Source organism: Tenrec ecaudatus, unplaced genomic scaffold (genome assembly GCF_050624435.1).
Source record: "Tenrec ecaudatus isolate mTenEca1 unplaced genomic scaffold, mTenEca1.hap1 Scaffold_353, whole genome shotgun sequence".
NCBI classification, from domain to species: Eukaryota; Metazoa; Chordata; class Mammalia; order Afrosoricida; family Tenrecidae; genus Tenrec; species Tenrec ecaudatus.
In genome coordinates this window covers 254,347-270,780 of record NW_027459077.1, presented here as the reverse complement: position 1 = coordinate 270,780, position 16,434 = coordinate 254,347, and the positions used below count along the sequence as shown (strand labels likewise).

The 16,434-nt window shown below is 48.6% G+C and overlaps 1 protein-coding gene across 1 annotated transcript in view; it reads right to left on the bottom strand.

Annotated features, from left to right (window-relative positions):
- Nucleotides 1-9,956: 9,956 nt before the first annotated feature.
- Nucleotides 9,957-16,434, bottom strand: part of LOC142436488 (thyrotropin-releasing hormone-degrading ectoenzyme-like) — a 246,916-nt gene continuing 240,438 nt past the window's right edge. Inside the window, exon 7 of the transcript XR_012781968.1 lies at nucleotides 9,957-10,005. The gene's annotated coding sequence lies outside the window, so the exon portion shown is untranslated. The remainder of the gene's footprint in view (nucleotides 10,006-16,434) is intronic.

Here is a 16,434-nt window from a genome sequence, read left to right as displayed (position 1 = left end):
AGTAACTAAAATTGTCCCTAGATTTGGCCTTCCCACCACCTTGGGGTCCAACAATGGCCCAACATTTATTGCTCAAATTACTAAAGTCTTAGCAATGCTTCTAAATATTAACTGGAAGCTCTTCAGGGCAAGTAGAAAAAATAAACAGAACCCTAAAGGAATTGTTCGTTAAGTTGCATTTAGGACCTTGTGAGAACTGGGTTAATCCTTACTTTATCTTTTGCCCTACTTCAAGTCCGATGCACTCCCTATGTGAAAAGCATGACCCCATTTGAATTTATGTTTGGCAGCCCTTCCCCAAATCCTCCCAAGATTGAAGGAAGTAGAAATAATGGAAGTCACTAATCGTTCCCTCATCGAGTGCCTGCAGGCTGTGCAACAGGTGAGAGACAAATCATCTGCTCTGACACCTTCATTTTGGGCCTAACCAAGGGAAAGGGAACAGGCAGCCAACAACGTGCAACCAGGAAACTGGACATGGGTAAAGAAGCACCAACCTGACACCTTAGAACCTAGGTGGACTGGCCCATACCAAGTGATTCTTACAACACACCAACTGCTGTTAAAATAGTGGGGAGGGGGCCGTGGATTCATCAGTCATAAGTAAAAAAAAACAAAAAAAAAAACCAACCCTGAGCATATCCTGAAAAGATGGACACCCAGAAAGACGGAAAATCCCTCAAAATTAAGGCTTTACAGAACTTAATTGTTTTTCTCCGAGTATTGCTGACAGCACCCAGTGTTTCCCCCAAGCAGAAACACATCTGTGGACTGCTATTCTAACCTCCAGCAGTGAATATGTAACCTCTTATACTGGGTATGACCCCCTGTTTTCATTTTGATTTGTTTGATTTGCTAGGAAAGAATTGGCATTCTGGATCCTTTAAAGGTAAAGGGCACAATGGGACCTATACTGGAATCCCGTCCTATGGGTGCCGAATACCCTCTATAGAAAGAAGGCTCCAAACAAACCATGTCTATATATGCCCGGCTCATGGACTCCCTAACTGCCAAGGGGAGGGACATTATCATTGTGCAGCTTGGGGTTGTGAAACTATCATTTTCAGGGTGGAAACTTGTTAAAGATGACCCTATTATTTTTACAAGAATGAGACTCACGTTGGAAGGGTTTGATCCCACTACGTGTATGGTTTCCAAATGTAACCCAATAAGAATTGGATTCAAGCGTTATTGGGTTCCCTGGGAAAACATGGGGAATTCAACATTATGTAAATGATAGAGATCCCGGGAAAACCTTTTCTATCCAGCAAAGTAAAATATGGCAACCTGCCATCCGTACAAAGGCCCAAACCTCGGGATAAATCCTGAAGAGCCACAGCTGGTGTCATTAAGATTCCTTTGCCGCACCCTCCAGACTCTCCAGTAACTTTCCCGTTCACTGCCAGCCCAACTCACAGGGCCCTTCTCATTCAGGAGCCACCTCAAGGTTCTGTGTTTGATTCTCGGGATGCTCTATTCCAATTTATGAACTCAGATCCTCACCTCACAGCTGATTGTTGGCTTTGTCTGAACCCTGCTTCCCCTTACTATGTAGGCACAGGTACAAATAGCACTATTGGTACAGAGTGTAATCCAATTAGAAATGTTAGTAAAAAGGATTACACAAAGCGGCAGTCTATAGGTGATGTTAGTATGGACTCAAGTCTAAGCTCACTTTAAAAGATTTGCAAGGGCAAGGACTGTGTTTTTATTCATCTAAGTATCCCTTTAATATATCAAGATATCGAGATTTTTGCCTTCAAGCTGTTCCCATTGAACCAAATGTTGATCCTAATTTGTTATCTGCTCCAATGAGTACTTGCTTTACTTGTTCCACAGGACGAACACCCTGTCTCTTTTCCCCAGTATTAGTAGCAGACCCGGGTATTTGTGTACTAGTGCATGTTAGTCCTCAAGGGTACCTGTGTTCTGGTGAAGGAGGTGTAGGGATAACTTTGGAATTTCCGGATGAGTTCAAAGAGCCCCAGTATTGGTCCCACTGGTAACAGGGCTTGGGATTATGGGATTAGCTGCAGTCGGGTCAGTTGCTTTAATACAAGGAAACTTAAACTATCAGATTCTTAGTCAGCAAATTGCTTTAGATCTACAGGGATTAAAAAAAAAACCTGTCTCCCATTTAGAAAGATCCCTAGACTCCCTTGTGGCAGTTGTGTTGCAAACCCGCCGAGGGCTTGACTTGCTCTTTTGGAAACAAGGAATGCTGTGCACAGCATTGGGAGAAACTAATTCTATGCAAAGCATTCGGGAATCAATAAAGATAGATGAGCCCTGGTTAGGAAAGGATTAGAACAAAGAGTCAAGAAAAGAAATGGAGGAACCAATTGGTTTGAAAAGCTACTTAATTGGTCAGCCTGGCTAACTACCCTATGAACGGCCCTAGCCGGCCCCTAATCCTCCTCCTGCTAAGCCTCACATTTGGCCCAGTAATAACCAATAAGCTAGTGGCATTCCTTACACAGAAAGTACAAGCCACAAAACTCTTAGTGCTGAGCCCACCATACACTGGGCTGGCTACCGAAGATTCAATGATTTGAACTTGGCTAAGAACAGGAGAGAATATAGCAGCTCTGGGCAAAGCTTAAATAGCCTTGACAAGAGAAGTCATTTTGAGCTTTCAGAAGCCATTATGAATGGTAAATAAACTAGCTATGAACTGCCAATGAACTAGCTGATACTGGGGAGTTAGGCTGTGCAGACGTAGCCCAAGGGAACGTACAGAAGGAAATGGATGTTCAGAAGGCTTGCGAGAAGGACCAGAGCAGTTTTGGTTCAACTAAGAATGGCTAACCACAATACCCCGCTCCTGAGCTCTGCCTGCTTGCACACCTGCACATTGCAAAAGTATAAAAACCTTTGGAAAATTAGACTGGGGGGCCGCTCAGTCTCCCCTCAAGAGAGCTGATGGTCTGGTCCCTGCGCAGGAAATGAAACTTGTTCTGCTGAACTTTCCGGCAGTCTGGGCGGTTTGCTGTCTGGGAATGGAGTGTAGCTACAACAGACACAGGTGGTGCCATTCTGCCTGAGAGTGGAGTCACGTGGCTGGGAAAATGGAGGCCGCAGGTTGCGGCCTAGCCGAAAGCCAGCCTGGAGCCGGCCACCCAGCCAGAGTCCTGCCCAAACCAACAGGGGTGGACGCAGGCGCCCCCAGGCCTGCTGCTTGCCGGAGCCGCGGCACAACACTGTGTCCCAGTCTTGGCACAACAGACTCCATTTTGAGTCCTGCACCTCCATCTTAGCTCTCAAGGCTGAACCCTAACCGACCTCCCCTCCCCTGCTCAACCCCAAATTCCTGGAACCAGCTCGTCCCAAAGCCAGAATGTTTTCTGAAGATAATGGTCACTCCATCCTTCCTTGACATATAGATAAGATTAACGACCTTCTCCCTTCTGAAGCACCTGTGTGTGCAGAACCTCACCAGCTATGATCCTCCCCAGCTGTGCCTGCCAACAGTGGGCATAAAAACGCCGCCAGGATTCTTTCCCCCGGCGCAGCTTCAATAGCTCAATATCCTGAGTTGCTGAACCCGCCCGCAAACTTCTCAATAAAGCCTGCTTCTAAAACTTCGTTAATTGGGTCTTTCATTCTGTTTTCACATCCAAATAGACCTTGTGTTTTGGTGCCAAAAACCCGGGATAGGTGTGCGGCTCCCCACTTCTTTTGGGGTCCCCTAAGAGCCACCCAAATCTCCAGGACCTTTAGGCACGGCGCTTGCCTACGTTCAAAATCAGTCTATGGCTGCCCTGATGAGTCTCTCCCTCTCACTCAGACCTTGTGAAAGAAAATACTTGTTTTTCTCTCCCAAGTTGCCTGGCCCCAGTCCCAGCTTAACAACCATGCACATTGGCTTCCAACGGGCATTTTTGATTTCAACGTTCTACAGGACCTGGACAATTTCTGCAGGAGGACTGGTAAGGATTCTGAAGTCCCCTATGTGCAGGCTTTTTGGGACTTGCGTTCCCGCCCTGACCTCTGTAGCCATTGTTCCGCCCGCCAAATACGGTTAGCTCTATCTCCTCAGCAGAAAGAACCTGCCATTCAAACCCCAGAAGATCCAGCCAAGCTCCTCAGTGCGCCTCTTCCGCTGCTCTATCAGTCTACCCCGCCCGCTGCGCCATCCCATCGCTCTCTCCTGTCCTCACCGCTTGCCTTTCATACCCGCTTCCACAATCCTCCAGCTGCCCTTTGTCCATTAAGAGAGGTTGCAGGTGTATAGGGACTCATTCAAGTCCACGTCCCTTTTTCCTTAAAGGACCTGTCGCAGATAGAGACCCGCCTGGGCTCTTTCTCAGCAGAGCCCTCTAAGTTTATTAAAGAATTTACCTACATTTCCCAAACGTATGATTTAACCTGGCATGGCATCCAAATGATCCTTGCTTCTACCCTTACTGCCGAGGAACGTACACAGAAAAAAAACCACGCTATCGACCCTAATGTCCCCTTGGGGGCGCATGCCATCCCAATAGAGGACCCCAGTTGGAGTTACCAGCCCGGCCGGGCGTCTGATCTTCCTTATAGAAACCTCATGCTCAGGTACCTCATTAGAGGTCTGGAAACAGTCTCCAACAAGGTTGTCAACTATGAAAAACTGAGAGAAGTTACTGCTCTTTTTCTTAACCGCCTCCAGGAGGCACTCACAAAGTACACTCGTTTAGACCCAGGGTCTAAAAAGTGGGGCCTCTATTTTGGCCTCTCACTTCACCTTCCAGTCAGCCCCTGACATCAGAAAGAAAAGCTAAAGAAGGCTGAGGAGGGCCCTGAAACCCCTATGCAGGATCTGGTAAAAATGGCATTTAAAGTTTTCAACGCTTGGGAGGAGCCAGCTGAGGCCACTTGCCAGGTGAGGGTCCAACAGATGGTTAGCCTCCATTCCCAAGCCCTGGTAGCAGCCCTAAGGCCGGCAGGCAATCCCATCCATCGCCACGCTCCCCAGGGGAGCCGGCACCTACCGCCAGGAGCCTGCTTCAAATGTGGCCGGGTCGGCCACTGGGCAAAAGTTTGCCCCAATCCCAAGCCTCCTACCAAGCCTTGCCCGCAGTGCAAACAGCCAGGCCACTGGAAGTCGAACTGCCCGACCCTGGCTCTGCCACCGGCTCTGCAAAGCCGAGGTGCCGAGATCCTGGAAACTCCAGACACATAGCTGCAAGGTATGGAGCTGCTGGGGTTCATGGACTGAAGAGGCCCTGGCTCCTCGACTCCGGTAACCCTCGCCGAGCCCAGGGTTGTGCTCCAGGTAGCGGACTACCTTCTCCATTTCGCCCTCTCACTCAGGCCCTACTTCCCCTTCCCTCCCACTCTGCAGATCCTGTTACTGACTTAGCCCAACAACTTTCCCGCTCCTAGCTCAGTATGCTTTTTACCTCCCACTTACACTCCAACTTACACTGAACAGGAAAACACCCAGTATTGCTCTCTTCCTCAACAAAAATGGTGGGTACACAAATAGAACTTACTCATTCTCCCAAAGTTACAACAGGAAACAATCATCACCAATATTCACAATTCTCCACACATCGGGCCAAAAGCTCTCTACACGTTTCTAACCCCATATTTCACCCCACTGGACTATGGAGTACTATCAACACAGTACATGCAAAATGCAACATCGGTGCCCTCTCCAATAGCCAGAAAGCTCAACACCCTCATAAACAGCTCCACCAGATGTAAGGGCACCTACTGGGACAGGACTGGCAGATAAACGTTACCCACATGCCAAAGCATAAGCGGTTTAAGTATCTCCTCACTATGGTGAACACATTTTCAGGATGGATCAAAGTCTTTCCCACCTCCTCTGAGAGTGCAAGCATAGTCGCCACTCACCTTCTTCAAGACTTCATTACTCGTTTTGGCCAGCCTGCTTCAATTCAGTCGGACAATGGTCCAGACTTCATATCTATGGTGCAGCAGGCAGTTTGCGCCTCACTGGGCATCTGCTGGAAACTCCACGCAGCCTACACCCCCAGTCTTCTGGTAAGGTTGAACGAGCTAACAGTCTCATAAAACAACAGCTCACCAAACTCTCCCTAGAACTGCAACTTTCTTGGCCTCAACTATTACCCTTTGCTCTTATACTCGCCTTGGCGCAGCCCCTCAGGAGCCGTCCGGCCTCAGTCCTTTCAAAATACTCTACAGACAACCTTTCCTTTTCTCGCCTCTTCCTGCAACCGATTGTCCTCTGCTAGCTTTTTACCTTCCATACTTGTGCTTGCTCCACAACCTTCTTAGACAACACGCCAACTCTGCCATCCCTGAACCCTCTCTGACCTCTGCTGATCACCAAAAACCAGTGCATCCTGGAGATGCTGTGTTAATTAAATCCCTTGCACCCAAACCCTTAGCACCCCGGTGGAAAGGCCCTTACACTGTCCCTTACCACTCCCTCAGCAATCAAGGTTCTTAGACTAGATTCCTGGGTACATTTGTCCCGAGTCCAGATGGCAGTAAACTCTGACCATGGCTCCCAGTGGTCTGCTCAGTCTACTGGTCCTATGTCTCTCTGCCTCACTCACCTCACCAAGCCAGCCAGCTAAACGTAGTATAATTTCCCCTTTTGCCTGGCGATTTTACTTGACTGAAAACTATACCAATTACGCCTGCACTAAGTGTTATGATTATTTGCTGGCCACCGCTAACTGCCCACCCACAGGGGGCAGAGCACCCATATACTTAAATTTCACTGATTTTAAAACGCTTCCTGTATGACCAGAAGGCAACTACCCAATGTGCAAAAAAGTGAATGCAGAAAAATGTAGGGTGTCCTTGGTCTTCCTGCCAGATACATTACCTTTCCCTTCGTCCCCAGGGATGATTCTACTACCATCAATCTAAATACACTCTCACAATCCCAGACCCCTGGGATAGCCGGTGGACGTCTCCGGTTCCAGGAGCCTAGTGCACCACTCGCCAAGAGAAATTTCTGGACGCCAAACTGTATGTATGGAGGTCGCTACTCCAGGTCCAATCCACCATCCACCGTAATATTCAGATCCAAGACCTTCAACTCACTAACTAAATTTCTAAACCTTCTGAGTCTCCCTTCTCCTGGCTCACCCTGCTACAGCAGGGACTGGCCATCGCCACTTTGCTGGACTAGGCAACCTCTCCACCTGCTTCATGTGTGCGGCCCTAGAACGCCCTCCTCTGGTAGCAGTACCAGGTCCTGCCCTGTCATTTTCATCCAACGTAAAGACCACAAAAGCCATAACCATCCCCAACGTCACTCTGTACATCCAACCGGAAAACACTCAAGTGCCCTTTTGCTACTCCAATCCATCGACACAGACATGTAATGTCACTCAAATCCCCTCCAAACCACTTACAGGGCCAGAAAAAATTTTCTTTTGGTGCAACCATACACTCACTATGCATATAAACATCAATTCTACCTCTACCCATCACTCTGGTTCCGCAGCTCCCTATATACACTCCGGCTGAGTTCCAGGACAAATACATCCAAGTATACAGTCGTCAAACTAAAAGAGCAGTTTTTCTCCCGATAGCAGTGAGAATCTCCTTCGCCTCAGCAGCAATTGCAGTAGGACTCAGCGGCGGAGCCCTTGGACACTATCATCACAGCAGACAAGTTTACCGCATGCTTCCAGCTGGCAGTCGATGCCTCTGCCAAGTCTCTAGCCTCCCTGCAAAGACAAATAACCTCTGTTGCCCAAGTTGCCTTGCAGAACCACCGCGCTTTACCTGCCTCTTCCTCCAGGAGGAAGGCTGTTATTATATCAATAAACTGGGGATTGTGGAAACTAGAGTCCAGATCCTCAACAAGCTAAACCGAGAGCTGCAAAACAACAGATTCAGAACAGATGGATCTTCCTCCTGGTGGAACTCTTCTCTGTACTCCTTCCTAGCCCCCATACTAGGACCCATAATTTTAGTTATAATTTTGCTCTTAATTGCTCCTTGTCTCATCCAGCTCCGGCAAAGTCGACTCCGCGAAATTACCCGTATAGCAGTTCACCAGCAATACCAACCTCTCCACCCTGTGCTAGGCCGCAACTGTCAGTACTCTGCCTGAAAAGCCCCTCCCCTTGCTTTTTACCCACTACCCACAGGAAGCAGTTACAGAAATGGTTACATCCCTTTTCCCTATAGGGCACAGTCTAAAATGTCCGGTCTTGGCACAACAGACTCCATTTTGAGTCCTGCACCTCCATCTTAGCTCTCAAGGCTGACCCCTAACCGACCTCCCCTCCCCTGCTCAACCCCAAATTCCTGGAACCAGCTCGTCCCAAAGCCAGAATGTTTTCTGAAGATATGGTCACTCCACGCGTCCCTGACATATAGGTAAGATTAACAACCTTCTCCCTTCTGAAGCACCTGTGTGCGCAGATCCTCGCCAGCTTTGATCCTCCCCAGCTGTGCCTGCCAGCAGTGGGCATAAAAACGCTGCCAGGATTTTTTCCCCCTGCGCGGCTTCAATAGCTCAATACCCTGAGTTGCTGAACCCGCCCGCAAGCTTCTCAATAAGGCCTGCTTCTAAAACTTCGTTAATTGCATCTTTGATTCCGTTTTCACGTCCAAATAAACCTTATACACTGAGCCTCAAGAAGGCTTTGGGAGTCAAAATCCTCCCAGCCTCCAGGCAGCAGCCTCCCAGCCCCCTCACAAATGCAGCCCGGGAAGGCAGGCGAGTTCCCGGGAAAGCAGGCACGTCAAGTCCCGCACACCAGCAAGAAACGGCACAAAGACGGACACCAGCAAGAAACGGCGCAAAGACGGACACCAGCAAGAAACGGCGCAAAGACGGACACCAGCAAGAAACGGCGCAAAGACGGACACCGTGAATTCAACCCAACAAATCTCCCGAGGGTGGTGAGGTAAAAGGAGCCCAGAGGGGCCCCCAATCCGTGAGACCAACATGGGAGAGCCCACTCCTGGGGCCGGCTTACCTCATAGCTCCGAATCACACAGCTCCACTTCTTTTCGACCTCTCCGGGGACAGGTGTGCCTCGGTCCTTAGCTCCACGCGAAAAACAGCTCACGCCGAGGCCTGGTTTGGGATCCCCGTGAGTTTTATGAGCGGTTAGGGAGGCGTGGTCGATGACGTGGGTCGACCCCATTGGCTGAATTGTTGAATTGAATTCACCTGGCCTAGGTGAGCCAATGCAGGTACAGCGCCCACCCAGGCATAGCTCCCCCTCCTGGCTGGAAACCTGAACTTCTGAGCATGCAGTGAGCCACTGCTTCATGAGCCGGTAGCTTGGACCTCTGAGCATGTGTAATAGGCCTGCCAGTCCCTATGCTAGCTCCCTAACAGGTTTTCCAGCCAAAGGTCTGCCTTCTGGAGCTGTTCTACAGAAAGCACTTAGTTCCTGACCCCTACGCATTCGGGGTAATGGATGCCCTCGCTTCCGTGCTTGCTTCTATGTCATTCTGGAATGGTCCTTGTTTCACAGGTCGGCGAGGTCAGGAATTCTGGGCTGGTTGGCTACCAAGCACAAAATAAATAGCCAACAGATTGAAATCTCAACCCCTATATTGGTTTATTATCGACCACACAAACTTGTCTTCTGGAACTTCCCTCCTAAATTTCTGAACCCTTGAACTCCTTGACACATGTACTTGGAAAGCAAGGATTCCAAACTCTGATCACCATATCTGACTGCTCCCCCAGTCCCTCTGCACTGTCAACCAGCAAAGTCGGGCCTCTCCATTTCTCAGAAGCTGCAGATTGTTACGTGACATCACCCTGTGTTTAAATGTTAGTGATTATGCCGTTTAAAAAACAAATGTGTGAGCCAACTGGGGGCAAACAAGACTCGTTTGAAACACCAGCTCTGTCTCCTCTAAGGGCCCGTGTACAACTGCGACAACACAACAGTGGGTCCTGCTGGGTCTCCATTAGCATCAGGGAGGAAGGTTATTTATTACAGGGAATCCTACCTTTGTCCCTTGGTGTTAATTGCAGACTCACTGGGTGACGGATTCACTTTGTCAAACTCCGTTTGGTATTGCTCCATCCCTCCATTATTCTCCCTAATGACAAAAATAATTAACACATTCATATAAAAGCACAGGATGAGGATAGCTTTAATTTATGCATCTAGTTCAGGGTCATCCCTCTTATCAATATGTGACAATCTAATGAGGCTTAATTAAAAAGTAGCAGTGAAGCAATTTAGGAAACTGAGGGATTGTCACGAGTCCTGGTTGTGACAGCATGTTTTGTGCACCATGGAAGATAACAGATTTGTCTTCTGTGGTATCTCATATCCATCATCCCCAAACTACCTGCTCTTAGGGGTAGAGAGAGCGAGCTTGTCTTTGAAAAAAGTGCCTGGGTTTGGTAGCTGCTCACAGGATGGCAGGTGTAATGTATTATGAGAACTTAACAAGGCTCTGAGAAGATGGCTATTGGAAGGTCTGGCTGGAGGGCAAGGTCATGGCCCTGAAGGATTCAGGATCCAGAAGTCAAGTCAGAACTGGATGCCAGAGACTTTCTCAATCCAGCCCTCTTTGCCCCTCCCCTAAGGCCAATACATTTCTAAGGGTTATGGATTCTACTTCAGAATCTTTCTCAAACCCAGGGCCCTCTTCACCATTATTGTCTAGACCTGGTCACCTCTTGCCTTATAAATAAAAATATGGGTTTATTGTAAGTCTGGGTCTGTTAGGTTTCTCGGGTGGGAAATGTCTCGGTCCTTGGCTACACACTGGAAAGAAATTCACACCAAAGCCTGGTTGGTAATCCGAGTGGGTTTATATACATGAGAGAAGAAGGTTCCGGCGTTACACTAAACTGAACACGGGCACCCTTATGACACTGCACACTCAGCCCTGCTGAGTGGAAGGCAGAGAAGCAGCTGAAGGGAAGGGGCGGCGGTCTCCAGATTCCAGCCTTTTAAGGGTTTTCAGCTGGGAGGCGTCAATTAAGCTCTCCTGGCTTGGGCTTAGCCCGCATTGGCTTCCAACCTCCTGTAGGGGGCCCCCTAAGCATGGAGAGGAACAACCCCTTGTCTTGCTACCTAACCGGTCTACATTCCTGCATGGCTACTTTGAGATGGAACTAGCCTGAGGGGTTCACCAGGAGACACGGGCCCCAGTGTTCCCTGTGACCACCTTAAACCTTAAACTACTGTTGGAGTTTATATTACCTGTGTGGGTCTGTGGGCATGGGACGTTTCCATGCCAGAGACCTGAAATTACACAAATAGGCATCCAGAACAGAACTCATACAGGCTCTAATAAGATGCTCGGATGCTTCTCGCTAGGATGAGAATTTAACGAAGTGTGTGAGCAGTTCAGATCTTGTAAGGGAGAACAGGTCAGTAGGGTATCCAGAGAAGAGAGCAAAGGTCAGGGGAAAGGGAGGGGGCCCACAGACATCTGTGCTCTGTGTTTGGCCACAAGACAAGAAACCGGGTCTCCTTGCAAAAGAAAGCAGAACAGCAAGTCCCTCAGAACTACGACATATTTAAACATGACCTATACAACACTCGGCTCTAGGAGGCGCCTTGGAAAACCATAAAAGCCCTAAAAGAGGGGCAAGGAGGAAGCCCAAGTCTTTGATTTTCCCTGCTGTGCTTTCAGTGTTGAAATGTCTGTGCACGGAGCCTTTGAAATTTCAGAATCAGAGAGTGGATTCACAAGCCAAGCTCCTGCTTTATTCTTCAATGCATTTGGGCCCAGCTTCTCCTTGGTGAGACATGTAACAGAAATTCTGGACTTAGGAGCCACTTGGTCCTTGGACACTAGGAGATTTCAGTGGAATCTGAAACAGGGCTCTAACCACCAGCTGGACCGGCCTAGGAAGCCCAAGTATTCATTCTCCCAAACACCAACCTCCCGTTGCTCTTCATCTGCCTGCACCTTGTTCAGCTTTAGTTGTCCGTGGAAGCGTTTGGCACCCATCTGATGCTTCGGAACCCAGAAAGGAGGAAAGGTAAAACTGGGATTCAAATGAAACAGACTTAAGCAGGACCATAGCCAAGATGTGCCCAGGGCTCCTCGCAGCATTTGTCACCTTCATTTCCCTCTTCGGACTCAGACGTGGCAAGGTTCAGAAACAAGCTTTACCAGAAAGAACAGCTGTGAACCCAGCCTGCTTCCAAGTGAGAAAAAGCCCTTTACACATGAGTTCCTGAGGTCAGCCCAGCCCTGTGCGTCCCCACCCCTCCCAGAGTCCCTGGCTCTCTGGCGAAGCATTAAAGCAAGTGGAAGCAGAGATTTGCTCAGAATAAAAAAATCGTTTTTCACAATAGCACGGCACGTTCTGGATGGCAATCACGGCTGCACAAACCATATCCGTCCTCCAGCCATAATGTTGGCGCCTCAGTGACCATGCACATACATTGTGTGGCGAGACTCAGAGCCTATTCCATTTGTGGTCAATTGTTTCCTCCCTCTCCATACTTTGCACTTAGGAGACATGCTCTCTGGAGGTGGTTGAGGCTTGTCTTGTCACCAATAATCATCTCCTACACCTTCCTTTACAGTCACTAATTTGATGTGCTCACTCAAAGAAATGCCAATAATATGAGGTTTCAGAGGAGAGCTCCTAGAGCTCCCCCAGACAACAAGGAGGCCGAGTGTCACCGTCATTATCCTGAGCTGGGAGGGGGCACTAGTGTTCTGGAAGCTGGGGATCCGTCACTGCCTGCCCGCCGCACAGACAGAGCAGGTGCTGGTTATAATTGCTTCTAGACGTCCTGCCATGCTGAGTTGAAAGTCAAACCCGTAAACGCTGCCCGACTACAATAACACTGGAGTACACAGACATTTCTGCATCATTGCTGGGTGAAAATATACTGAGTGGAGTTGGATGAGATGGCAGCAAGTGCCTAAGGAGGGGATGCTGTGGGAATACCAACAAGAGACTGTCAGTCGCCGTTTCCTCCTCTCTTCTGCTTTTTCCCCCCTTTCTTTCAGGCCCAAAGGACATGACAAATATGTAAGGAAACAAATTTGTTCATTTTTAGAGGAGTCTCCCACCCCACCCCACCCCACCCCACCCCACCCCCATCCAACTCTGGCCTCCTTTGAGCAAGCCAGTAGAACTTTTTTTTTTTTTTAACCTGGCTTCTACTATGGCAATTTCCGGAGTTGCTATGTGGCTGTGTTTAAAAGTCGCCTTTGGGATCCAGAGCACAATCCTTGTCACAAAGGCATTCTCCCAGTCCCAAATAGCAATGCGACCTCCTTTCAGAAGGTTGTTCTTGTTTCTGTAGACCCAGAAAGGAGTTCAAGCTGTTGATCTTGACCGTGGTTGTCAAGTCAGCCTCTCATGGGCACCTCATGGGAAGCGGAGCAAACTATGCCAGTCTGTGCTATCACCAGGGCTGGGAAGGGAAGCCAACCGTGGAGGGCCATAGGTCGATGTGTGGATGGAGATAATCAGGTCTTTCGTCCTTATTCTATTTCAGTCTGGAAACATCACTGAAGCCTGCTCAGTGTCATAGCAACACACAAACTTTCACTGACAGTCTGGGGCACATTGGCTGCAAATCGAACCCGGGTCTTCCCGGTGAAAGACGATGAGAGATCTACCACTGAAGCACCGTGACCCTCACCTCAAACCAGGGCAGTCATTTCCCACAGATCTACCAGAGTTCAAACCAGACCACAATGCGTGATGACTGAGATTGCCACCAGAATCTGATACTGATGCAGAAAAAAACCTAACTACCATTTTATTGACTCCCACTCATACCGGCCCAATAGGACAAAGAACTGCCCCTTTGGGGTTTTGAGACTTTAAATCCTTACAGTAGCGGTTCTCAACCTGTGGGTCGCGACCCCTCTGGGGATCAAATAACCCTTTCACAGGGGTCAACCAATTCATAACAATAGCAAAATTACAGTTATGAAGTAGCAATGAAAATAATTTTATGGTTGCAGGTGACCACAACATGAACTGTATTAAAGGGTGGTGGGGGCATTATGAAGGTTGAGAACCACTGCCTTACAGAAATAGACAATCTCATATTTCTCCCACGGACGGGCTAGTCAGTTCAAACCCCCGACCTTGCGATTAGCAGCTTAATGCACAGTCCACTACACCACCTGGGCTCCTAATGCTATAATAAGAGATACTATTGTTAGATCTCTCCTGGGAGAGATATACCTCAGGCCTTGGCTTCGCGCGAGAAAGAATTCAATTCGAAGCCTGGATTGTGATCCAAGTGGGTTTTTTGAGAGAAGAAGTTTCAGGTTTACACAGGCACCTCGGGGCCCCTCACGGGGCACAGCCTACCTAGAAGCTGCTAGAGAGAAAGTCACTCAGTGGGCTCCGGGATCCTGCCTTTTTTTCTTTTTAAAAAAATCGTTTTATTAGGGGCTCATACAACTCTTATCACAATCCATATATACATCAATTGTGTAAAGCACATTTGTACATTCATTGCCCTCATTATTCTCAAAACATTTGGTCTCCACTTAAGCCCCTGGCATCAAGTCCTCATTTTTCCCCTCCCTCCCCGCTCCCCCATCCCTCAAGAAACCTTGATAATTTGTGAGTGGTGATACTGAGAGGGTTGTGGGAGGGTGGATTGGAAAGAGGGAACTGATTACAAGTATCTACATGTGACCTCCTCTCTGGGGGACAGACAACAGAAAAGTGGGTGAAGGGAGACATCGGAGCGGTCAAGATCCTGCCTTTTCAATTCCTCCATAGGGAGGCATGGTTGACGGTCATGGTCAACCCCAATGGCTGGATTGAATTCACCTTGCCCAGATGGGCCAATCCAGGTGTAATGCCCACCTAGGTGTACCACCCCTTCCTGGCCGGAAGTTTGAACCTGAGCATATGTAATGGATGACCCAGTCCCTATGCTAAACCACCTAATAGTATTTGCAAGATGCCAAGCACCGTTCTAAGCTTTTTGTGTATAATAATTCAATTATTCCACTTAACAAGCCTATGTGTGGACTCTATTTGGCCTCCTTTTACAGATGAAAAATCAGTGGCACAGGATGATAAAGTCATGAGCCTAGGACCACACAGTGAGGAAGTGGGAAGGAGAGATTTGGACCCAGGCTGCAGAGCCCATGCCTTGGGTGCCTACAGCTGCCATGTAGGACACAGAAAAGCATGGAGCAGACTCGGCGTAAGACATTAGGGAGTTGGGAGGACTGTAGCATGGATGTATGTGCTATGACTTCATGAGAGTAGCTGCTACTCAGATCCAGAAGAGAATACAAGCCTTTTGCAAAAATTATTTTTGCCAAGAGAGGGTGGAAAACTGCATCTTGTGCGAAATCCCCCCAACCTGCACATGTGCATAGCTATTTCAGAAGGTTCCAAACAATGTGTGCTGTGCGGCAAACCAAACTGAGCTCAGGGGGAGCTGGTCTGTGGGTTATGTTAGCCAGAAAGTGAGCAGTTTGAACTCACCAGCCACCACTCCAAGGGAGAAAGAGGAGGCTTTCTGCTCCCATGGACTTACAGCCTTCGAAGAGGCAGGGAGCATTTCCATGCGTCCTATGATTAGGATCTCAGAGGGTGAGGGTGGAGTTGGTTGAGACCTGTCTTCAGGGCATTTCCCAGAAGGGCTTCCTGCAGTGGCTCTGCCTTCAGGAATGTCTGATGACCTTGAGGGCAGCAAAGTCCTAAACACACTCGGGCAGTGGTTCTCAACCTTCCTAATACAGGTCCTCTTGTTGTGGTGATGCCCCCCTCCCCCAACCATTAAATGATTTTCTTGCTACTTCATCACTGTAATTTTGCTACAGTTATGAATTGGGTGAGCCCTGTGAAAGGGTCATATGACTCCCAAAGGTGTCGCAACCCACAGGTTGAAAACCACTGCACTAAGTGTTCCCCTCCCAGACAGCCCTACCAGTGTCTGGTGTGCATAGTTCTGTGAGGTGAGAGAAATGGACTTAGTGTCTGCTTCTGGTGACAGTTGATGTGGGTGGGCTTTCTCCCTATGTCAAATCCCTCTCAAGCCATTTGTCACCACAACAGAGGGAGCCATGCACAAAAAAGCAAGAAGAGGATGCAGCACAGCAAAACAGCAAGCAGAACAAAGATTGAATAAGCACAATTCACTTCAATCATGAATCGGGTGCCCTTGAGATGTGAGGAAGACCCCAGTCTAGTGACATTAGATCAGGTTTAGGGATTGAGTGAAGCGACCCCTCTTGGCTCCCCTCAGCCCCTATTTTGCTTTCCCACTGACCCTGACCCTTGCATCGTGATTGGTCCTTATTCCAGCATGATGGTTGGTTTCATAACCACGGCATATGGGAATGTGTTAGTCGATAGGTTATACAGGCACAGCCTCTGGAATGGGTAAGTGAGGAGGCGATTTGGGCTCGCTCATGCAGACCTCTAGTTGTCCTTGACATGCCTGGTAGAATGGATCATGTGAAGTGATTTGAGATCGGCGTTGAGATCTGATAGGTCATGCAGACTTCTAGCTGTTCCTGGCAGTACCCTATTTTAAGGAAACAGAATGTTTGACG